At 41.0% G+C, this 24,314-nt stretch overlaps 1 long non-coding RNA gene across 1 annotated transcript in view; it reads left to right on the forward strand.

Annotated features, from left to right (window-relative positions):
* The first annotated feature begins 3,214 nt into the window (after window positions 1–3,214).
* Window positions 3,215–24,314, forward strand: part of LOC140468986 (uncharacterized) — a 37,362-nt gene continuing 16,262 nt past the window's right edge. The window contains exons 1-2 of the long non-coding RNA XR_011955911.1: window positions 3,215–4,009; window positions 13,612–13,675. This is a non-coding gene — a long non-coding RNA (uncharacterized lncRNA). The remainder of the gene's footprint in view (window positions 4,010–13,611; window positions 13,676–24,314) is intronic.

Genomic DNA, 24,314 nt, shown 5'->3' on the forward strand with positions numbered 1-24,314 from the left:
CTGTGCGGCTGCTGTTTAATTAAATTAAAAGCACAGCAAGTTTCTGAGAGATCACTCTCCGTATGCACTGGTTCGTGTTATGTGCACATTAGTGGAGACGGGTTTAGAAGTGACGCTGATACATCACACAGCCATCACTTGCTTCCAATCCTTTCATAAACACTTTCAGAGAAATTGCTCCCTTTTTGACGCCCATAAAAGCACAGGTTAGATGTAGATCCGCAGGCGACTGATGAATAGGTGGGAGTTGGTGAGGAGTCTGCAGAGGGAAATGGACAGGTAAGTGAGTGGACAAAACCTTGGCAGATGGTATATAATGTGAGTAAATGTGAATTATGCACTTTCGCAAGACCTTAATGGAGAAAGGCTGAGAAAGCTGTATCACAGAGGGATTTAGGAGCCTTCATGCATAAGTCACGAAAAGCTAGCATTCAAGTACAGCAGCGAATAGGGAAGGCAAATGGAATGCTGACCTTTATCTCAAGGTAATAGCGTATAAATATAGGGAAGTTTTACCACAACTCTACAAGGCACTAATCAGACCACAGCTGGAGTACTGTGAACAGTTTTGGTCCCTTTAGCTAAGGAAAAGGACAGTCTAGGACCGCAGGTCATAGTTTCGGGGTAAGTGGTTGCTCGTTTAACATAGTTGAGGCATTTTTTTTTTCTCTGACATTACTGAATCTATGGAATTCTTTGGAACAGAGGACTGTAGAGGCTGGGTCATTAAGAGTATGCAAGATTGAGATAGACAGATTTTTAATCAGTAAGGGATAAAGGGTTAATGGGAGAAGGCAGGAAAGTGGAGGTGAGGATTTTCAGGTCAGTCATGATCTCATTCAATGGTGGAGCAGATTTGATGGGCCAAATGGCCTATTTCTGCTTCTACATCTTATGGACAAGTCAAGAATCTGAGTGAGTGTTGAGACAGGCTCCTAAATCAATCCTCACTGGATGAGACATAGGAAGCTGGAACATGGGACAACGCTCCGGCTTTTTAGCTCAGGGAGAATTAGCTCAAATGCAATGCCTCCAGTTCTACCATGTGAGATCCGCTGTCTCTTTGCACATATTCTGCTCAAGTCAGGTTTCACACTATTCAGCAAACCTGGGCTCCAAACATTGAATGTAACTCAAGGAGGAAATAATCCTTTATTATATACTTTAACATAAACCTGAAGGAACAAGTCATGGATTATCATTTATTCAGAGTGGCAACGCTTTGGTCTGCTAATCATATAGAATCCAGTGTTGTTCAGGGACAGATAGACTGCATCATGGAGAAAGTAATGCAAGTGTACGCCGATAGTGTTGACTGAAATGGGGTCTTGTGTGGAATATAGATTTTGATATGCACGAGTTGAGTCGAATGGTGTGTGTGGCTGTATGTGTTGCTGTACAACCCCTTTATCTGTTGTACGAACCATAGAGTTCCTGCTTACACTGAAACGGGTAGCTAAGTAGGTAGGAGAGCAGCCTGTTGCTGCAGTACTGTGGCACAATGGCGTGCTCAACAATTAACGTGGGCGCCTGATCACAGGCACTTGAACAAAGCTGGGAATATTGGCAGGCACAGGCTCTCCGGCTGAAGCAAACTCGTTCCAATCCAGACTCGAAGGCCATGCACTTTCTCACCAACTGCTGTAGTTTCATGGGAGCGTCTTCTACAATGGCGTTGGGTTTCCGAACCCGTGGATTAGCTTAAATTTTCATAGATGTCCCCCACCAAAATGAAAGGGGCCAGTGCAGCGCTTCTCTCACATCCAGGAAGAAGCTCAGCGTTAAAGGCTTCGTGGTAGCATCTCTGGGCCAAAATTTACAAGTGTCAACTACTTAAAGGTGTGCACATGACCTAATAGCTTGATGCTAGATTAAAAAATACGTCGTTAGGATGTATTCAAAGGGGGAAATTTTACCTCGAGGCAAGCGATGTTGGGCTAATACAATGACCCATCGCTGGGGAAATAACACAATCAGTCACAAACACAATGCAAAAAGGGATTAACACGGGTGCTTTCAGTTCAGAAGATTTTTCTCCAGTTCCTTTTCTCACCTCGAATGCTGATTGGCACGCAGTATATATTTGTATCAACTGGAGCGGGTCGGGGGGTCAATCCCATCCCAGGTAACAGAAATACATTTGTATGTTAAATTATTTTCACAGCTCTGCTGTGTCTAAGATGCAACCGAGGTTGAATATAAATGTGTGTAGCCAGAATCTCACACTTAGGCTCAGATGATATCGCCCAAAGGGTTTAAGAATTTATTTAGAAACGCCATGTATTTTTGGAGATTGATATAGCCTTTTATCACCCGGGTGTGTAGGCGGCTAAGGGCCGCCGACGAAAGAGAGTCTGCAACAAAATAAAATTCAGATTCATACGCTCACCCCGCTTTCTAATGTGAATTTAGAATTGAAAGTAAGCTTTCTGTATCCCTCTTAAAAAAAACAAACACTTCTAAATGTGTAAGATATTGTAAGTTTCTCTTATCATCTCAGAGAAACTCCCAGTATTTATTGAAGTGCCCAGGAACATGCTGAGGGAGTCAGGAACAATACTCAATGTGTGCCTGATATTGAATTCATTTATCAATTAAATGCAATGGGCCCCGTAAGAATTCTGCAGGGTTTATTTTGTAGATTTTAATACATTTATAGAGAGAAAGAGTATGGAGTTGTTTTGGAAATCGTTTGCTTCCTCTACTTTCCTTCTTATGCCATTTGTCTGGCAAATGCATATATAGGCACAGCATGGACATACACAAACTAACACAGAGAGGTACAACACACATTAACACAGAGATATAACATACACTAACACAAATTGCAACATACAAATTAAGACAGAGATACAGCACTAACAAGGAGAGATACAACACACACTAACACAAAATACAACACACAAATTAAGATAGAGAGGTACAACGCAAACTGACACAGAATGATAACACACACTGGTGCAGAGAGATACAACACACACTAACACACAGCTACAACATGCACTAACACACAGAGGGTCAACACAACACCCACAGGGTAAAAGCACGCCAAAAGAGTTACACCACACACAGACATACAGAAGTAGAACACATACACAAATACAGCAATACAATACTACAGTCACAGCACACTAACATAAAAGCCAACATAGATATATAACACAAACAGATGGAAATTCAACAGAAATACGAACACTAAGAGAGATACAAAACACTAACACATACACAGATGCAGCACACTAACATAGACATACAAGGTACAACGCACTAACACAGATACACCGATACAACCACACTAATAGACATATACAATGCACGAACACACAGATACAAGACATTAACACACGCAAATTCAACACACTAACACACACATACAACACACTAACACACACATACAGCGCACTAATACACACACATACAACACACTAACGCACACACAACACACTAACACAGATTTCAATTCCTTCCTCAAAGGATCGAAATGGAATGTTCCGGCAAACATCTCATTCACAGCTTAGAGTCTTCTATCAACATTGGGAGGTTTGGAAATATAGCACCAGTTACGCTTTGAAAATGAGATTCCCCCTTTAAGATGACGCCATAAGTTCCCCTGTAACTGACAGGCTACCTGTGGGACAAGGAGGAGGGAGAGGGGCTTCAACAGACAGCCCCTTGCCAAAAATGAGTATCTAGGGTGGGGGAGGGCAAAATAAAACAATCCTACCTATTGTTCCAAGCTAACATATAAGGAAAGCTGTCACCGTCAGCCCAGTCTCCTTAGCTGATTGCTACTGTCACCACTTATAAAGACAAACAGGGGCAGACTGGGCAGGAGACAGCAAGCCTGTGAAGTAAGGTTTCAGTTGCAGTTCTCCAGCAGCAGCAGCAGCAGCACTGTACTGTATTGTGCTCAAGACAGCTCTCACTTACCGACATGAAGGGACTTCTCCCACGGTTGGCCGGCGAGCTACAGAAGACAGCAAGGAGAGATCGAATAATTTCCAACCAGGTAAGCAAGCAAAGGTAATGAAGGAGGGAAAGGGATTACTTATTCTAACTTGATGGATTCAGAATATTTTCAAAGTACCTTTGCTAAATGTGTTTACGGAATGTCTCGGTAAGTAATTGATATCCTGGTATCCCATTCGACTGGAAATTGGAGACGGTGCGTTTTACATTTCAAACTTCCCTACCGACCACTAGCCCGGAAACAATCACAGAGAGAAAAAAAACACTTTAATCTATTTCTCACACATTATTTTCAACGCGCGCCGACTACATCGTTGCAATGACATTCTAATTGGAGAGGGAGAGGGTCTAACCCAGATTGCAAACTGAGAGTGAAGCTGGGTAATCAGAGAGTCGTCGAAGATAAAAATGCTTATACTAAAAACGCAAAATTATTTTAGACTCGAAGGAATTGCTAACCTGTCATCATCAAATCAACCAGTCCTGTAGCATCTCAAATCGCCCACTTAAGTCCCACCAGTCTCCCATCTATGTGCTGAGTGTCCAGTGCAGTGCCTCGCCCCTAACCTTCCTGTCAACTCACTCAGAAAAGTTCATTGATTCCCTGACCAGGAACTTCAAAGAAGTATTGTTACTAACACACAAAAAAAAGACAAGGAAACTTGGGGACGATCCAGCAGTCTCGAAATGTTCTGCCGCGGAACTAAATGTCTTGTTAATTTGTCTCCTCGGAGCACAGGGTTATCTGTTGGAGATGCCAGAGATTAACTAGCTGGTGATTTCTTACACCTAGCCTCTTCCAGGATTTCAATCCTGAAATGGACAAGCGCCGGGGAATTTTAGATAAAATTAGAGGATTGTGCGCACACGGAGCAACAGGGACATAAATCAGGGCCGTGGAGTCATGCAGCCGCTCACCCACGTGTCAAAGCAATCTTTAGAGTTTCACATTGAAAGGCTTATGGAGGGACAGGACATCTTCAATGGACCTACACCCCAGCTAGTACACTACTCAATACCCCAGCAAATCTGGTCAACTCGGGAAACTTGATGTTTTCAATTTCTTGTCTTCAAATAGCACCGGTTAGTGCTCTGGATATTTAGTCTGTAGTTCCCTGTGTCTTGTGTCAGTCTGGCTGTGCCTTCAAGTCTTCAGGCAACTGGGTGGGTCTCCCTTTTTTCGTAACGGTCTTTCTTGCTTTAATGTCTGGCTCGCTGTGTGTTTGTGTGTGTGTGTGTGCGCGCGTGTTTCTCTCTGTCTTCACTTCTATGTCTCCGTATCAGTCTACGTATCTCTCTTATCCGTGATCCACATATTTTTGTCTCCCTTTACGCGCGCGTGTGTATGTGTGTGTGTATTTATGTGTCTGTGTAAATGTGTGTGAGTGCCTGTCTGTAGTATTTTAGCCTTTTTCTCGATGTTTGCTTGGTTCCTCTGTTTTAGCTGAGTAGTTTTGTCTCGTAACCTTTAACTTTGTGATGATAATTGCTTGTAACATTGAGCTGAACAAATATTGAAATTAGATTTTTACAAAAAAAAATGCAACTGAGTTTAAGGTGGAAGATTGCCAGCGTTGCTGGATATTTTCAAGTAAATCTTACACATTTACTACCACTGACAAATAATACAACCCCGTTAGGGAGAGTTTGGGTTGAGCTGTCAAAGTGAATCCATTTGAGTCCGCTCCGATTCTATACATTGACATATCTGCTGCTTTGGCAAACACGTGTGGAAACTTGCACAGCTTCTGCCGGGTGTGCTCCACGGGCGAGTTATTTTGGGGAAGGAGGTTCTGAACGTGGCCTGCAGATTGTATTGTACAATTTATAAACTCAAAGGATTCACAGTCACGAACCCGCGTCCTCTCGCTGAAATTCCAATGAGCTCCCATCTTTCGGCCCGAAGCAAATCAGATAACGCGAATTTATAAAGGGGGGCAAAAGAAATCCGGGCTCAACTAATCGCATTTACTAACATGTGAAACGTGATTAACTCTGGATTTCACTCTCATTTTAAGAGTGACTTAGAGGGTGTAATTTAATCTCCACCTCGACCTGCTCCAGTTCCCTTCCTGAACTTAGGTCTCCCAGGGAGAGTTCGGGGCTACCCACTTGTGTGACTCTGTACATTGTACTCCTCTCGCTTTGAGTCATGGTTTTAAGGCGAAGTTTGCGGCTGGTTTCAGCACCGGCAGAAGCGGGACAGCTCCCAGGGCCAAATTCACTTGGAACACCTGGCGAGAGGGTGCGAGGTAGCTAGAAAAGGGTGGTTGGACACGAGATGGTATAGTTTTGAATATTTGGATACAGAAAGCTAGCTAGTTGTTGTGCCTGCTATTTCTGTTTTCATACACTTCTGTATCCAAACATTCAAAGATGTACTGTCTAATGTCCACATATCCTCTGTCTAGCCCGCTACTGGTTAAGCTTCTGTCGATCCTGTATACAAAAATAATTTATTTTTAGTCCATTATTTATTTCTAGTCATCAAAATTTTGTTTCTCATCGTGATTTTGATTGTCCCTCACGATATTATCCCAACTAACATCTCGATGATAGTCTAAACTGTCCCGGCTATTTTCCCCAACATTCTCCTGCAAACCACAGCTTCTCCCCACTCCCCTTACCTTCACAATACCCCCTCCCCCCGTTTCCCATCACACACACGCACACTCCATACCCACTGCTAGAGAGATTGCCTAAATCAATTTATTCTCTCTCCACGTTCAGACTGATGGGAGCTCTCATCTCCTCCAGTTTGTTCTTTCTTCCCAGATTTACAGGCGTTCAAAACAAAACTTGCTGCAAACTAAACCTCCCACTGCCCGATTCACATGTTTACAGCAGTGCCATGATCCTGCATTATATGCTCTGGCCCTTTCACCTAAACATCTTTATTTTTAAATAAAACCTCCTAGTATCGATTTCCTTGTTCATTGTGCATCCTCTTGTTCCTCCAACATCAGACAGATCTTATACTTTCAATGTCCCCCAGGAAAAAAAATGTATGCTGATGTGTAGAGCTGAAATGTATTTCACTCTAAACTAATAATACATGCTGAAATCCTGATATATGTACCTTATATGAGCAGTTTGAGATAAGTGAATTATTGAGATGACAGCAATGATTGCCGGTCCGTAAAATTTCTAGTATATTGCACTGATACCAACATTTGTTCCTCTTATTGTCCATTCACTTATGTCTTGGACAGATCCTTTTATAAGTAAACTCATCCTTTTTGTGCACTGGGCATACATCCTCAGCCAACATTTTGTTAACAATTAACTCTTTGAAGATTGCATTAGCGTTTCTAAATTATAACAAAAGGATGAGCTGACTCAATGAAGATTGCATTTGGAGAATGTAATTATGAAAAACAAATGGCTTTTGATGTCTTAATCAGGATGTGACTATATTCCCACATACCAAATGATTTATATATCCAATGATTTGTAAAATCAATAACAGTTGTTGTATAGCTTCACTAACTTCTACGTAATGATTATTACTGTTGTCACAGCTTTGTAGCTTTGACAATATCTAAACAAGAGCTGTAACTGGCCAAATATGAAGCAAGTGATAAAATCATATATTTATTACACGTGAAAGGTCTGTGTTGTAAAACATCATATATAGAATTCATGATACAATGTAAATATAATATGTTTGTATTAAGTTTTTGAAATTTAAATATGTTCTTATCTTCCAATAGTAGAAGGGCACAAGGTTCTTTGGAAGTGTTTGTGATATTGTAGCAATTTATGAAAATGCATCAATTCTTTCTGGAAGAATAGGTCAAAAGACATGGTGACAATAGCTGGAGGCTACAGATCAGCATCAATGAAGGTTCAAGGAAGAAAACTGAAAGCAAAGTCAGAGATTATCCTTGTTAGAAAGAAGCAAGAATCCTTTGTTTTCTTCAGCTATTGAGTAAGTCAGATGAAAGGTCAATGTGCAGGACAGCAGCAAGGATAGAAAAGAGGAACAAAGAGAAGGTAAATCAGAAATTAGTAGTTACATTCTGCCATCCTCAAATTTAAAATGCCTGTATGTCAAACAAGAAGGAAAAAATAAGTGATTTGAGAGAACACAGGAGTAAATGCCACATGGGAAGGCAGGAGAAATATGTTTATCTTTAATATTCAGATGCCTGCTTCACAGGTATACACCCTTGCTTTGTATTTAATATTTCTTAGTCTGCCAAGAAATGCAATCTATGAAACTTCTTACAGTTCCTCTTGGGCTTTATGAGTTAATGCACCAGCAGTTAATCAAGAGTTAGTTGAGTATTAAGCAAATGAGGACAAAAGGAAATTCAACATAAATGACCCCACAATGAAATTAAATTTAAAGTCCTTCACAACCAATAAATTACTCTGGAAGTAGTCACTATTCTTATATAAGCAATGTAGCAATGAATTTGTGTGCAGCACATCCTACAAAATGAAAATGCAAGCACAATCAGATAAGTTATTTTTGCTGCTGAGAGAAAAGAATTCATCAGGACGGCAGCCTGATTTTCTTTGATTCATGCCTTAGAAATCTTTAACATCCATCGGAACAGTCAGACAAGGCCTTGATTTAATGACTTATCCGAAAGCCAGAACTCATCACAATGTATAAGTACTTCAGTCCTGCATTGAAATATCAATCTAGATTATTTGCTCAAGTCCTAGAATGGAGCTTTAACACACAACCTACTGATTCTGAGTGCTATTGACTGAGGTAAGCTGACACGAGATTAACTGGTTTTTACCCTTAACGACAATGGATTTAATTTCAATACAAGCTATACTCATCAGACATGCAGATCATATAAAAGCAGCTTTGTGAAGAAAGCAGCAATAATCTACACTCGTGACCAGTCAGACTACATGCTAAATGCAGCATATTTGATTTTACCATATGATTTTGAGCTTACAGAGACTGGGTTTTGTACAGCCCATTGGAACAGGCAAATTGGCAAGAGTGCAGGCATGGGGATGGGACTTGTGGAGTATGGGGGCAAATGTGTTAAGAATGTCTGCATTGAATTTCTGATGATGAGAAGATTATCCCCAATAAGTTTGGATGGGAAGGGTCCAGTCTGGGAATCTTTCCTGCCAGTGATGAGAAGGCAATTAGACTTGTTAATGAGCCAGTTGACAGCAGTAATCTCCGAGTTCACCAAGTGGTGACCAGTGATTCCCCAGAACTCACATGGCTCTTCCATTCCTCCTGGAGGTCATTCAATGCTCTTATGTGCCTGCAACTTTGAATTTAATTGAGTGACCCAGCATTGGGAAGGGATTTCATATTTCCTCATGGAATGAGGGTGTTACTATCTAGGCCAGTATTTGTAACTCATCATTATTAATCAGAGGGCAGCTAGGAGTCAACCTCATATCTAGTAGGCTACCGTCTCATATCGGCCAGAGCAGGCAAAGCTGGCTAATTGTCCTAAAAGACAAATGTAAACTAGATGTGGTTATAAAACAATTGACAATGGTTACATGGTCACCATTAGGCTAAGTTTTTCATCCAGATCTTTTCATTGAGTTCAAATTTCACTACCTATAGTGTTGGGATTTGAGGGGGTGGCATGGTGGTTCAGTGGTTAGCACTGCTGCCTCACACCACCAGGGACTGGCCTCAATTCCAGCCTCAGGTGACTATCTGTGTGGAGTTTGAACATACTTCCCATGTCTGTGTGGGTTTCCTCCGGGTGCTCCAGTTTCCTCCCACAATCCAAAGATGTGGAGGTTAGGTGAATTGGCCATGCTAAATTGTCCCATAGTGTTTAGGAATGTGTACATTAGGTGCATTAGCCAGAGGTAAAAATAGGATAATAGGGTAGTGGAATTGGTCTGGGTGGGTAACTCTTTAGAGGGTCAGGAACTGCAGGAACTCTATCTTATTTATGGTGGCATGGTGGCTCAATAGTTAGCACTGCTGCCTCACAGCACCAGAAACCCAGACTCAATTCCAGCTGCAGGAGACTGTCTGTGTGGAGTTTGCACATTCTCCCTATATCTGCACAGGCTTCCTCCGGGTGCTCTGGTTTCCTCCCACAGTCCATGTGCAGGTTAGGTGAATTAGCCATGCTAAATTGCCCATAGTGTTCAGGGATATGTAGGTTAGATGCATTAGTAGGGGAAATATAAAGTAATAGGGTGGAGGAATGTGTCTGGGTGGGACACTCTTTGGGGGGTCGGTGTGGATGTGTTGGGCTGAATCACCTGTTTTCACACTGTAGGGATTCTCTGATTCTATGAATCCATCCCCCAACGTGTCAACATCCGATTTTGGTAGTGTTGACACCATCTGCATAGTTTTATTTTCCAAGACAAAGAACCCTGCTGAAGGCCATCCCCTATCCTTTTCTCTGAACCCTTCCCCTGACTGGCAAACCTTTCCCAAAATCCCATTTCTACCCTGACTCACCAGTGCATTGGGATCCAGAATTGCTCCTGGGGCTGGCAGTTTGTGCATTACTTTCAGCAGTCATTGCTGCCACTGGTTTACCCTACAATGAAGAATTCTGATTCATTGTCAGGCTTCAAGACTGATGCAGTTTTCCGCCGGGTTATCCAATCAGTGGAGGTTCGTATCGCTGAAATAAACCCAGCCCCAAGTCACAATACATGCCACAGGATTTGCAACTGTCAAAGCAATATGTTGAGACTAAACATTGGCTATCCTAGTGAAATTAGTGGAGTTAAATTATTTGGTCCAAACTTTATTTCTTCAACAGGAAACACTAGAAAGCTTTAATGGACAAGGCAATCCTAGTGAGAATAACATGAGTTTTACCAATGCTCTGATTAAACTCTGGTTCATTTTAGCTATTCCTAAAGCTTGGCACTTGCTGACGGACACATAAGCTCTCTGGATTTGGTATGTGCGTTGTGTTTCATATCAGGAATATGGTATTTTTACCTGTGTGGATTTCTGAGTAGCTTCATTGGATGATCCTTGAACACTGCGATGGATTTCTCTGCATCTCAATACTCTGGCAGTGAAACAAAATGTTCCTTCTCTGTTCCCTCTTTGCTGTTTATGCAATCTACATTTCACTTGATTGTATTTTTTTTCTAACCCTAAATTCTCCAATATAGCGAATGGCCACTTTTCTGCTTATTTTTCAGTTGAACAGGTTTCCAATTCCATTTCTATTTCAGAGCATAAAAAGCTCATGTGCATTCGTGAGATCAAACCGTAATTGGAATTACTTGCAATTTATTGCTTCTTTATTAAGGATAGTGTTGCAGAGCTTCTGTAATTCTTTTAAGTATTGTTGAGACATCATTTGCCTTTGAAAATTTAACGAGTCGGATGCTTCTCCCCATTGAGGTTAATAATTCCTATTAAATAGAGGCCTTCAGATGTTTAGCTCTTTTCTTGTTAATGTTGCAAGTCAGAAGTTTATTTTAATGAAGCCGTGCTAATTTTAAGATGGTTATTCTTTTGACACATTCACTGCTTCACAGTGAAGTTAATGGGGTATAATTCACAGATACCCAGGGTCTAATGACTTTGTCCAACCAGTAACCTCACACTGAAATTTTAAGGTTCTTTTTCCCCAAGGTGTGAAATCCTGACCTAAGTTTTCATGAGCTTGATTTAAAAAAAACATGGGGTGGGTATGGTTGATGTCCTTAAGTGGGGAGACAACTGAAAAATAAAACACACACCGACAAAATGCTCTCAACACAACCAAAAGAAAACTCAGCTGATTGGAATCTGAACAAACTGTATGTTGAAGGCTTGACTTCATCAGAGCTATATTGGAGCCAATGTTGAATTATGGATGCTATTTAAAGATTTGGGCAGCAGGGAGCAGGGGTAGAAGAGGAAGATAGAGAGGGAGAATTCCAAAGCGGCAACAATGTCCAGTAGAAGGATTGACTTCTTTTGATGGTATGTCATGAGAGAGTGTGTGTGTGAATGGTACAGCTCACTGCTTGAACTTTCAATGACCCTATTAACCAGGAGCTCGGCAGTTAAAGGGCTTTGAGATTTCTCCCTCCTTCTCCAAGCAAAAGAAACAAAAAGCAAAACATTTTCAGGGAAGAAAGGTTAAGATCAAGTGGGAGCCAGTCAGGGTCGAACAATGGCATTCCCCCCAGAACATTCCAAACCTTTATAGAGCTTGGATAAATATAAAGAGCTTTTAAATTGTAAAGGCCATTGTATTAAATTAGTTATAAGTAGAAAACATTTTCCACTTCTCCCTGACCACACCCTTGCCACTCTCAATTTCTACAAATTATTCTTCAACTTAAAGCTGATAAAGGGTGGTTTATTATCAGTGCCTCAGCCTCTCTTCCAAACAGAATCAATCACTGGCACAATATCCCCTAATTCCTTCTCATTGGATGTGCCATACTGAAAATGATCCCCCAGAAATATAAGAAAAATGATCAGAAAATTAGGACTTCACCTCCCACCCACTCCCTCCAGGCTTTAATTCTACTTTCCTACCAGGCCTCCATATTCTTTAATTCTCTGAGTACTTGAAAATATGTTACTCACAATCTCGAGTATTTCAAAATAATAAAAGAAATGTAGCAGGAGTAGGCCATTCAGCCCCTTGAGCCTGCTCCATCATTCAGGTGAGATCACTGCTATTCTGATTATAACCTCAAATGCACATTCCTGCCTACTCTTAGCAAACTTTCACCCCTTGCTTAAGAAGAATCAATCTATCTCTGCTTCAAGAACTCTATAATCAAAATGTCTCTCAGGAAGAGAACTGCTACAATTCACCAACCACAGACCCATAGCACCCTGGCATTAAGAATTCCGAAAGATTCACAGCCCTTTAAGGAGCGGAAATTTCTTCTGCTATCAATCCTTAGCAAAGTGAACAGGATTTTGCTTGAGGGACTGTGGACTTAGAAATGGAGCCAGCCCTATCGGCAGGATTTGGGAGCAGAGATTGGCACATTTTGTGGTGGAAAGAGACGTAATTGGCACAGAACACAGCATAGTAGGAACAGTAATCTGGGCTATTCTGGCCAATTGTCACTTCCGACAGCACAACAGTTGCCCTCATATGCATGGCGACCATCTCCACCTCCCCCCTCCAACCCCCCTCCCTGAAGAGCTGCTCCCCCACCAGTCTCGCCAGCTCTCACCAACACTCCCTTATTGGGTTAAAATTGCTGCAATGAGGTTAAACATTGCAGAATCATAGGAACTGTTTTTAATCTGTCTCCAAGGTAACCATATCATCCTTTAAAATAACATCCTCGCTTTTGTTTGCCTTTTGTTTCCCTTTTTTTATTCTGCCTTCTCTGCTCGTCTGTGTGGATAATGCTGCCTCTTTACCTCCTCCTCTCTTGTGTTTTTTTTTGCCTTGAGTGTATTTGAGTCTCTCCCTCTCTCCCCGCCCATGTCTTCCTGAGCTTTCTCTCTGCATGCCTTTCTTTTCTCCTAAACTGTGTATCCTTTTCTTTGTGGGTGCCTGTCCCTCTTATTTCCCCACTGCATGGATGCAGGTGCACGTTACTCTCCCTCAGGCTCATGCCTTTCTTTTCTCTTTCTTTCCCCCTGCTGTTTTGTGTCCCTTTATCTTTGTCCATCTGTCTATCTTTCCCTCCCACCTTTTTAAATGTTATGTTTGATTCCACTATAACCAGATATCTCCCCTTTTAAAGCTCACAGGCTCTCAGAGCTGACTCCATGCAGCCAGGAGGAGGTCCCTTGATGCTCTCAGTAAAGGTTAGTCTGAATATATTTTGTCATCTTCCTCTCTTTGAGCTGTAATTATCATTGCTTGGTTTCTAGGTAACCTCAGTCACAGTTCTAATACCTCTTGCCCTCCTTTTGTACCAGCGCATGTCATATTTCTAATTAAAGAAATATTTTTCCATATGAGAACAAATGCTTTTATAACAGATTTAGTTGATGTCCTGACTGTGATCTCCTAATTTCCAAAAATTTTTATTCTTGCCATTCCTGTGTTTACCCCACAGCAAAAGGTGGACCCAAACCTAAAAAGACAATAGGTTGGAACTCAAACTGGGCTGGCAAAACTGTGAATCAATAGATTTTTTTTAAAAAAATTCACCCTTGTTGTTGATCCCAGGTCTAGCATCTGGACTTTGTTGTGTTAGTTGACAATGCTGTTGATTTCGATCCCAGATTCAGGAATGATAAAAGCATAGCCTTTTTGAGTGGCACCTGTTTGCATGTTTGTGGCTAAGCTATACTGGACATGTGACTGCTGTGCAGTGCTGTGAAAAAAATAATTTCCGCATTGCAACCGTGGAGAATCCAGATTGCCAAGGTAATTTTTTCTGAAATGTTGTTTTGTGCAACTGGGCAGAGTTCCAAGCAGAATTTGTAAACACACTGAAACTGAGGGGACTGTGAAAGCAAAAATAGCTTTTTGCACAAACCCAGAACAATGCGGATACACTCGTTTGGGGATGGAGTGGAACATCATGGGGTTACGTACAAACTCAAATCATTAAATACTCCCCAGGACATGTTGGACCCACTGCTAATGGAAGCAGTTAATAGTTAGCATTATTAACGAGGGACATAAGAAGATTCCAGAGTTCGGCTTTAGACTGTGCTGTGCGTTTATGATAGGTTTCCCCATCAGAAGATAAAGTGGGTGAGGGTGGTACAGAGTCCATGGCAGATTGTTTGTACATGACTGTGGAATGGGATTAGATGGATGGTGCAGGAACTGTAATAAGGGAGATTGTACAGAAATGTCCATGATAGGCTGGATTGCTCATGTCGTTTAGAAAGAGATTAAATGGCTTACATATAAACATTGACAGGATATATTATACAGCACACATTTAATGGCTTCTTCTTGTTTCATGCCTTTTCTAATGAGTGTGAAACAAGATGTGGATGCATGAAAGGAAGAGGAATTTTTCACCGTCAGTTTCAGTCCATCCTTGGCTGAAGATGCTGGTTTGTTGAAATAGGGGATGGGACACGGTCTATCGTCACTGACTGATTCAAAGAGTCCAAGTATCATCAATGAGCAGAGCGGCAAGTGTGGGCAATGTTACACAACAGCAATAGGTGGCCAAGGTTGTGCTTTTCTGTTGACAACCTAGACGGTTTCTCATAAGGGTCCCAGCTGAAAGGTGCTGGTAGTAACTGACATCCCAGCCGAGGGCAATATTAGCGGGAGCTAGAACCAGTAAATATGGATGTATTAATTAAGGGCAGGACTTGGTTCTTTGGCATCTGAGGATTGCCATTTGATCAGAATTTGTGAAGGTTGTGGCTTTATCTGTGTGTTGCTCCCAGCAGAGTGTTTCATCTGATGAAGCAATGTTATGCTTCATCACATGAGAAACTAAACATGGACATCATGATATTGAAGATTTAAACAGATGTTTATTATAATGATTTCTTATGTACAAACATTAAATTAACAGGCACATCAGTGACTGGCCTGACATTAAGTTATTAGAACATACCTGAGGTGCACACTTCTAGTAGTATATCATGCTTCAAGTGGCCTCAGTTAAAATGGTGTCTGAGATCTTTATACTTTCAGGTCACATACTATGATACAGTCATAATATCACAACCATATCTCTTTAATGTAAACTAGCATTTTGACTGTGAAACATAACCAGTTTTATGTAGCTCCTAAAACTTCAGGTTTCTTTAGAGCAATCACTGACAAGACCAGGATTTATTGTTCATACCTAAATACAATACCAGCTTGCTAGAATACGTCACAGAGCAATAAAGAGTGTAATAAAGTATATTGCGTTCAGATTTGTCATATAGAGCCCAATCCAGGTGACAATAGCAGATTTGCCTCTCTACTCAATAGCTCATGATCACTTTTAATAGATAGCAACATTATTAATTCCAGATTTTAAGGAAAGAAACAAATGGAAATTCTCAATCTGTTATGTTGGGATTTAGACCCACATTCTACGGGTAATTCGAAACCCAGTTAGTTTCCATTTGGTCTTACTGGATCAGAGAGTGGTTCAACCTCTTTGAATAAAATACCTTAATCTATCAAGAAGCTGGCATTTCTCTGGTCCTGTGAATCTTAAGCACACTGTGACAAAAGACGTGTGCTTCAGGGCTCAGCTCACTGGGGTTTTCAGAGGGAGGCAACTGATAAAAGAAATAAGCCACTTAACCTCAATGCCTGGCAACCAGCACACAGCAATCTATCTGCATCGATGACGCATTTATTTAATAGACCCCATACAAGTCACTCCATTATGTTATACTTTGCAATTTTGATGGTTCTCTGTTATAAACGAAATTGAACATTTGGAAAAGCGATTTGCTTAATGCTTGTTTATTTTCCTTGGTGTATGAACAAAAGGAATAAATATACCACACCCCATCTTAACTGCTATATTTGGGATTGGTGTAACAATACATTGTGTCATGTTTTCAAGAGTATTTCTCAGGCTACCAGAATGTGAGCTAGCGAGGGAAGAGACCCCATTTCATAACTATGACCAAGTGAGACAGAGATTCATGAAGGTAAGAATGGTCTAAATTGAAAAAATAGGCACCACTTGAGTTGCTTAGATAGTGAAGCCCTTCTGTTTTCCACTAAGATGACATAACAATGATTTGCATTTACATCCTTTAATGTAGCAATACATCTTCATGCTTATCGGCAAAGCATTATCAAATAAGATTTTAACAATGGATCACACTAAGAGCCATTCGGTCAGATGACCAGAAGTTTCACAAAGAGGTGGCATTAAGAAATGAGGAAAGAGATGGGTGAGGCTATAGGAAGGATAGTAAAACACCCAAGTTGCTAATGGTGAAGTAATAAAAATAAGACATCAGAACAGGTGGACAACAGATATCTTGGTGTGCTGTGGGGCTACAGGACATTGCAGAGATAGAACGGGGGTGAGTTAATGGCTGGATTTGGTAAGGGTAAGGGCTAATGCACAAAGTGCAGAGCAACGTTTGATTGAAATGAGTGAGAACAAGGTTAGTAAGCAGCTAGCAAGTTTCCTGCTCCTCGGATACTGCTTGACCTGCTGTGCTTTCCCAGCAACACACTCTCAACAGCTGTGTTGCACCAAGTGTAGATTTTAAAAGTCTGAAGATTATAGTGACAGCGATGGTTGGGAGAAATTAGGGATCTCATTGCTTTGAGATGCTCCCAATTGCTGTTATGTTTGATTGTGTTTTGTCAATTAACTATTAGTTAACTCTATTTCTACAACACCATGTTTTCACATTAAAAGTGTCAGAAAATGAATGGGAATTGTGCAAAATAGATCTTATGAAAAGCATAAATCTATTCTTTCCTTTCTGTACTAAGTAAACAAAGCAAATTACAATTGACCACTGGCATGAGAAGATGCTCAACTCGTGCGGTTGATTGAGGTGCTATTAATTGTAGAATTAACAATAAAAGTGATTACAACACCCAACTCTTCCATTCAACAACCATATCTATAAGTGGTTAGATCAGCTTCTAGGCAAATATATCATTTCTGTCTGTATGATCTGCCCTGGAGTGCAAGCAGGAGAATGCATGCTTTTCAGTGATCATTGACTCTGTGTGTGTGTGTGTGTGTGTGTGTGTGTGTGTGTGTGTGTGCCCAATTTTCCCTTTCCATATACTTGTCTCTCACCATCTCCACCTCCCAACCAACTCCTGCCCCCGACCCCGAGTGCACGATTCTTTCTCACTCTGAGTGTGTGCCTGAGATTTTACCTTTGCCATGTGTCGCTTCAATTTTTATGTATCTCAGTTTCTCCTTTTATATTTATATTTATGTTTAGGGGCACTTCCCTGCCTTTCTGTCTCTGTGTGTGCATGTGTGTATCTGTCTGCCTATCTCTCTTCCATGTGCATCTTTCTGATACCTGTTGTTACCCCACCATCTTCTGTCTATCTCTGCTCCTCCATTCCTGGCTCTTACTGTAATTCTCCCTATCGTCTTCTCTTTCTTTATCTGAAATCATAAGACCATAAGCTATTGGAGTAGAAGTAGGCCACTTGGCCCATTGAGTCTGCTTTGCTATGCAAAGAAATCACAGCTCATCAACTCCATTTTCCTGCCTAATCTCTATTACCCTTGATTTCCTTAACAAATAGAAATCTGTCTATCTAAGCTCTCAATATACTTAACAACCAATCTTGACAGCCATCTGTGGTAAAACAAAATGCATAGATTCACTACTCACTGAGGGAAAAATTCCTCCTCACATATCTCTTGAATGGGCAATTCCTTGGTCTGAACTTATGCCCTCTGTCCTAGAGTTCCCACAAAAGGGAACACCTCTCTATATGTACAATGCCATTCTATCAAAGAATCTTAAGTATGTCAAAATATGGCCTCCTCTCATTCTCCCAGTGAGTACAAGCTCAACCTATTCAACATTTCCCCAAAAGAAAATCCCACCTTACCCAAGATCAATAGGGTGAAGCTTCTCTGGGTTGCCTCCAGTTCCAGCATTTGGCTATTTATCTCTAATCTTCATTTTGTTTATAATGCAATGGTTAGATAGAACTTTTTGGCATTTGAACGGGCCATTCAGCCCAATAGGTCAGTGTAGATATTTCTGCTGGAAACAAGCATACAATCCACCAAATTTCAGGTCCTGGGAATCAATGCACTCTCCTTTTCTTTTCCTCTCATAGTCCAATCTAGCTTCCTTTTAAATGTACTTCTGCATTGTTAGTCAGCCTGTACTCCCAATTTCACAGGGAAGGACAACAACTCAAATTATTTGGGTTTCTGCCCCTTTGTTAGAATGTTTCATGGGCCTGTAAAACTGACTAAGTTGCTGGTGTTTCCTGGGCACATGAGATGAAGCCAGAATCTTTGGTCATCCAAAGATTTGTCATCCAAAGTGACACTAAGTCTGGAGTTCAAATGTTTGATGCCAATGAAAATTATTTGAGAATATCAATAATGAACACCTCCATGTGTTAAGTCACAGAGAAAAGTTAAAGTAGATATATATTTAATATAAGTTTTCTAGATGCAGCACTTCAGAGGTTCTACCAGGAATTTTTGGCTGTGTTTTTTCCTCTTCTTCAGGGAGTCACATGCTGTTGAATCTCTTCAGGGGGCAAGAGCAAGGATTTCAGCTTCTGTCAGAAATAATTTCCATCGACTTATCAAGTGAAAACACTTGAGTAAAATGGAGCTCAGAGCATGGGTCATCACCCCCTGCATGAATAACTATAATTACCAAGTGTTAACATTCAGAGAGTTAGCATAAATATAATTCTTTCTAACAACTATTCTTTTAGTTGCGTTAGCTTTGCATATCGGTGCTCAGGTCTACTGCCTCCAATTGTGATATGTTGAATTTGAAAATTAATTATTCATGATTGTCTGAAAATAGGCTGGTGCAGCTTTCAGAAGCACTTTCCAAAGGTACAAAGGTGTGTTGCCTGGCAAAACACTCGTTGCCATGGCTACCAATTTGCCGACCTCTGTGAGTTTAATCAGCTGCTGTAAATGCACAGGACCCAGCAAGTGACATGTGGCCCACTCTATTTTGTTTCTGTCTCATTGCAGGACAACTGGTTGCAGTTTTAACCCCTTGTTGTCAGTGAGGCTCTCAGCCAGCAACTGCCTGGCGATGGTATTTATCTTGAAATCCCCGCTGTGAAATGCTCACTCTCAAATCTATGCACAATCCTGAGACCACCAGCCTCTCTTTGCTTCCCTTCCCTGAGGATGAACACGGGTGGGAAAGAGTGCAGAAACTGTCACTGCTTTGGAGAACAAATAATCTATTCCACCCGGGCAAACTTCCATAGTAACTGGATTCAAGCTGCTTCTCTGATGGCAACATCCAAATGTTGCTTTATCCTGTACACAATGCCAGAGCAAGCAAGATACTTATCCCTTTTCCAAACAACAAATACTCGGAAGCAGAGCTTCATTTTAGCAAAAATATCTAATATTGCGAGCAGTGTTTATTTTCCTTCTGATTTACTTTTCTTTAATTGTTCCTAGGATGTTGTAGATGGCAAGATCAGTATCTATGGACCACTCATAACCACCCATGTGAATGTGGCGGTGTAGTACTTTCTTGAACAGTTACAATCCATATGTTCTGGCTAGCCCCACAGTGCTGTGATGAAGTGAGTTCCAAGGTACAGTGATATTATTCCAAGTAGGATGACATGTGGCTCAAAGCAGGATTTATAGGTAGCTTCTCACATACCTATTGACTTTACCTTTCTAGATGATTAAAGTCGGAGATTGAAAGATGCAATTGAAGGAGACTTGTTTGGCACCTAACAATCATAATTACTCTTGTTCCAGGTATGAATCCAGCTATTATATATAGTTTTCCCCTTGATTTCCCTGACTTAATAATGGAATCAATTACTGCCTTCATGTTGAGAACTATTACTCTTCCTTCACCTCTGGAATTCAGCTCTTTTGTCCATGCTAGGATGAGGGCAAAAATAAATTCAGAAAATGAGTGGCTCTGGCACAACTCAACTGAACTTTGGTGAACAGACTCTTGGTGAGCAAATGTCACTCATTAGCAGTGTTGCCGACCCCTTCGATTTGCTGATGATCAATAGTTGATTGATAGGATGGTGCCGCCAGACTGAATATGTCCGATTTTTTGGATATGACAAATATAGGCAATTTTAATTTTCCTCAGATATTCTGATTCACATGTTTTGGCATGTTACCGTGGCCACTGGAACCTCTATGGCCCTTTGTCTAGTTGGTCAATATCCATGCATCAGCCAACATGTTGTACATTGTCCTTTCAACCAGGGTTGAGGGGATGGCATCATTCAGCAACGTCTGTGGCTGTAGATGTGACTCCAGGATAATATTTTGCCTCCCTGATGCCAGGGTTATGGAGAGTGGATGCAGGACATACTTCTGGGGGAGGACAAAGAGCCAGAGGTTAAGGTCCATTTTTGCACCAACAGAATAGCAGAACAAAGGAGTGACATCCTGAATGTAGAATTTAGGGAGTTAAGTAGGAGACTAAAGAGAAGGACCCCTAAGGCAATAATCTAAGGCACATTCTCCCGGTGTCTGTGTGGGTTTCCTCTGGGTGCTCCAAGTTTTCTCCCATAGTCCAAAGATGTACAGGTTAGGTGGACTGGCCATGTTAAGTTGCCCATAGTGTCCAGGAATGTGTAGGCTAGGATGCGCAGGGTTAGAGGCATAGGGTAGGAGAGGAGGTAGGATTGTCTTCAGAGGGTCAAAGTTGACTCGATGGCTGAATAACCTGCTTCCACAGTGTAGGGATTACATGGTTCTATGGATTCTACACTGCCACTACCACATGCTAGTGAATATAGAAACAGGAAAGCTGAGCGAATTAACATGTGGCTGGAAAAACATGGCAGGAGGGAGGGATTTCGATTTCTAGGGAAGTGGGACTAGTTCTCGGGCAGGTGTGACCTGTATACACCCTAATAGAACTGGGAGTGATACCTTGTCAGGGAGATTTGTCAGTGTTGCTGGGAGGATTAAACTAATCTGGCAGGAGGAAGGGGACCTAAATGAGAATTCAGATATAATAAAGCACAGCTGATTATGGGCATCTGTAAACAAAAGTAGAAAGCAGCAGAAGCAAGTCCTAGAATCAAACAGTGTCAAATTGCAGAATAGATTTGTAAAGAAAGAATTAAATGCACTTTCTTTACCACAAGATGTGAATACATGGCACTAGCAGAAACTTAAGGGATATTTTACATTTTGAAAGGGTGGGCAAAAAGGAAAAGAATGTAGGGTGATGCTGACAATGTGATGCTGGGATCAGTGTGTTAGTGAAATAGGCCTCGATTAGAAGAGCAGGATGTAGAACCTGAGTTAACATTGGTGTGGAATCAATGGGCTGAATGGCCTGCTTCCTATGATTCTGCAAGTTGCCCCTTCATCAGAAGTGTTCAGGCGATCAGTCACAGGATTCAAAATATTAACTCTGTTTCTCTCTCTCTACAGATGCTGCCAACACTGCTGAGTTTCTGTTTTTATTTCCGATCTCCAGCAATTGCAGTCCTTTGTTTTAGTTTACAGCAAGGGGGAGCAGACATTGGCAGGAGTACTTTCTAGACACCCAAATAGTAGTGGTGACGTAAGACATGGTATAAATCAGAAACTTAGCATGTAACTTTAATCTCCAGACAAATTAATGCTGTGGAGGAAGAATGTTTGGAATTTGTTTGCAATAGCTTTCTGTGCCGGTATGTTGAGAAACCAAGAAATGCAAAGGCTATTTTAGATCTAGTATTAAGCAATGAGAAAGAACTGACTAATAGTCTTGCTGCGACAGAATCTTTACGAAGTAGTGATCGCAGTATGATAAAGTTTTCTATCAAACTCAAAAAAGATGTAGCTTAATCTGAAAATAGGATCTTAAATCATAATAAGGGTAATTATGAAGGCATGAGGAGGACTTTGGCTATGATGGATTGTAAAACTACATTAAAAGTTTGATGATAGAAGAGTGATGCTAATATTTAGAGACTTAAAACATAGAACAGTACAGCACATGAACAGGTCCTTCGGATCATGATTCTGGATTAGTGGTGCTGGAAGAGCACAGCAGTTCAGGCAGCATCCAAGGAGCAGATGCTGCCTGAACTGCTGTGCTCTTCCAGCACCACTAATCCAGAATCTGGTTTCCAACATCTGCAGTCATTGTTTTTACCTTCGGATCATGATGTTGTACTGAGCATGATGCCAAATTAAATTAATCCCTTCTGTCTGCCCATGGATCATATGCCTCCATTCCTTGTTTGTTTATGTACCTATGCAAAAGCCCCTTAAACTCTCCTATTGTATCGGCCTCCACCACTATCCCAGCTGTGAGTTCCAGGCACCTACCACTTTGCGTAAAAGACTTTCCCCTCCTATCTCATTTGAAGCTCCCTACTGTTATCTTAAATGCATGCCCTCTACTTAATACTTAAAAATAAATTCCTTTCAACAAAACAAAACAGGAAATGCAAGAGAGCATTAGTAATCAAGAGAAATTAAAGTTTTAAATCAAAGGAGGAGGCTTATAACATTTCCAAAGAATTTGCAAACCTAAAGATTGTGAAAATTTTAGAATTTACAAAGGACGACCAAGAAAGTGATGCAGAAACAGAAAATAGAATATGAATGCAAAATAGCAAGAAACTTACAAACATGTTGTACAAGTTTCCATAGGTTTATAAAGAAGAAAAGATTAAGAAAGACAAATGTGGGCCCATTATAGACAGAGACAGGGCAGTTTATAACACAACAAAGAGAAATGGCAGAGAAACCAGCTACCTTGTGTCTGTGTCCACAGAGGGAGACATAAGAAGATTCCCGAAATAATTAAAATCCAAAGGTTGAGTAAAAGTTTGGAATGGGAACAATTTGTGTTAGTGAAAAAGTTGCATCATTGAGGTGAATGGGACTGAAATCCCCAGGACCAGTTGCCAGATTGGAAGCTTACAAGTGCAACTGCACAGTTTCAGAAAGGAAGGAGAGAGAAAATGGGAAGTACAGATCTATTAGCTTGAGGTCAGTAGCAGGGAAAATGCTATAATCTATCATAAGAACAACGAACAATGCTGCTCAAGAGAATGCCCTTCGGCCCACTAAGACTGTGCTGACACATGATGCCTTTCTAAACTAAACTAAAGAATGTGATCAATGGAAATTTTGAAAATAATTGTTTGAGTTGGTAGTGTCACCATAGATTTATGAAGGCAGAATCCTGTTTGACAAACTTAATAGAGTGTGTTTGTGGATGTTACGAGCAGAGTAATAATGTTGAGGTTACAGTGAAGTCCCTCCTTCTTAACCTCTCCCCTCAGCTTGAGGTGTGGTGACCATCAGGTTAAACCACCATCTGATGAGAGAGTAGCTCTCTGGCACTATGCAACTTTTACTTGATAAGGGGCAACCAGTGAGTGTGGTGTATTTGGATCTTCAGAAGGCTTTTGATAAAGTCCCATATAACTCCACAGAGACTGGTATCCTATCACCAAGTCACTGTCTATTTACACATGGAGAGTCCTTGACACTGATCCAGCTCCCTCAGAGCCAGCTCTCAGAGTGATCAGGAAATTAAGGTAGGACATTACACTTAATGGGAAGAATGTTGTGAAACTTGAAAGGGTTCAAAAAAGATTTACAAGGATGTTGTCAGGGTTGGAGGATTTGAACAAAAGGGAGAGATTGAATACGCTGGGACTGTTTTCCCTGGAACATTGGAGGCTGAAGGGTGACCTTATGGAGGTTTATAAAATCACGAGGGGCGTGGACAGGGTAAATAGAAAAGGTCTTTCCCTGGATTATGGGAGACCAGAACTAGACAGCATAGGTTTATGGTGAGAGGGACAAGATTTAAAAGGGACCCAAGGGACAATCGTTTCAATCAGTGGGTGGTGTGTGTA

Source organism: Chiloscyllium punctatum, chromosome 48, assembly GCF_047496795.1.
Source record: "Chiloscyllium punctatum isolate Juve2018m chromosome 48, sChiPun1.3, whole genome shotgun sequence".
NCBI classification, from domain to species: domain Eukaryota; kingdom Metazoa; phylum Chordata; class Chondrichthyes; order Orectolobiformes; family Hemiscylliidae; genus Chiloscyllium; species Chiloscyllium punctatum.